Here is a 1837-nt window from a genome sequence, read left to right on the forward strand (position 1 = left end):
GCTAGCCACAATTCAAGTGCTCAATAGCCACATGTGGCTGCTGGTTGTCAGACAGCACTGTAGAGTCTTTTCATCACTACAGTTGTGTTGGACAGTGCTGGTATAGGGTGTCTCTGGAAGGCCACACAAGGAATTGGTCATCATGGCTGCCTTCAGGGAGGTCAACTGGGAGGCTGCAGCACCGTATACCCTTTGTATCTTTTGAATTTATATCATGTGTTCATAGTAGGTACTTAAGAAAAAATTTCAAAAAAACAAATTGGGAATTAAGAATCCCCTTATAGGGTCACTGTACTGGGACAGTGGTTCCCAGGAAATTACTTTGTAATATGCCTAAAACAAAATTAACTAGTAGCTATTATGATTTTACATTTAATTTTTTCACAGCTTAAATATTGTTTATCTCTCCGCTCTTACAGAGATCATGGGCAACACAGTGAATGAGTAAGCAACAAGAGAAGGTTAAAGGAAAAACTCCACCGGCTGTCACACACTAATTGACAGGTGTTTCTTTTTTTTTTTTTTTCTGGGAAATGTGTGTGGATCATTGTGATTTTATTCCACATGAATAAACAGCAGCCATAGTTCCTGTTGGCAAGGGTTCTTTCTAGTTCTGTAACAGACGTAAGTGTTCTGTAGAAGGCACAGCTTGCAAGCACCTGGCTCCTGAGCACGTTTGAGAATCGGTGTGATGGGATGTGGGCCCTGCTTGGAAGTAACCTGTGTACCAGGCCAGTCAAGGAGGCAACGGGCAGGGGGAACTCTGTGACACCGAACTACACTCTTAAAGAAGAATACACACAGACCAAATGGGACAGGAGAATACAAGTTGTTCTGCTGAACTGGCAGCCTCTGGAGCAGATTTCCAAACTGTGGCTACAGATTCTTGGAGGGCCGGTGACAGCAGGGGCCTCTGGATGTATGTGTGCTCCAAGCACTACTTGCAGAGCAAATAAATCCTGTGTCCTCCCCAAACAGAGTTATTATGTCACCAATAGTGATATATATTGAGCATGTATACATGTTATTTAAATCATACAGCTACATGTGACATGGATCTAATTCTCCCCAACTAAAAGAAGAGGAAACTGAGGCTGGGGGAGACATAACTTGCCCATATCCAAAAAGATGATATATTAGTTAGAGCTCTTTATGTTCCATGTGAAAGATATCCAACTAAAATACGCTTAAACAAAAAATGGCATACGTTACATCAGCTCGTATAACAGGAAAGCCTAACGGCTTATAGCTGGGGCATCCATGGCTCAAATGTTATCCTCTACCCATCTGCTTTCCTCTGCGATGGCTTCAGACTTGGGAGGACTGGAACCTCATGTCTGCAAAGCTGGCCATTCCAAGTCTACACTGCCATGGAGGAAATAGCTCAGAGAAAAGCCATCCCTAAAAAGGCCTCTGACTGGTTGGCTTGAACCCTGGGTTGGGGAAGAGGAGATGCTGATTGGCCAGCCATGGCCACCAGTACCTCTTGGGGTTGGGCCTTAAACCACTGACTCAATCCCAGCAGAATCCCGAGGAGCGCAGGAGGCTCATCCCAAAAAATAAAACAACAGGTTCTCTTACCAGAATGCAAAGGGGCGAGATGAGGAACGGAGGATCAAAGATTGAAGCTGGATTAAACTAACCCTTCAGCCCAGACTCTTAACAGTTTTTCACATGTTCATTAAGTGCTAGTATGGTAAATAACACACAAATTCACTTAAAAGCAGTGTGTCTTCATGGTAATTTTCAGTCCTTCTGTGTTTTTTTTCAATTAATGGATATTAAAGATACAAATGCTATAATGAGGAAGTCCAAAAACTATTATTTTCTTAAAATT

Source organism: Propithecus coquereli, unplaced genomic scaffold, assembly GCF_000956105.1.
Source record: "Propithecus coquereli isolate 6110/MARCELLA unplaced genomic scaffold, Pcoq_1.0 Scaffold469, whole genome shotgun sequence".
Lineage (NCBI taxonomy): Eukaryota > Metazoa > Chordata > Mammalia > Primates > Indriidae > Propithecus > Propithecus coquereli.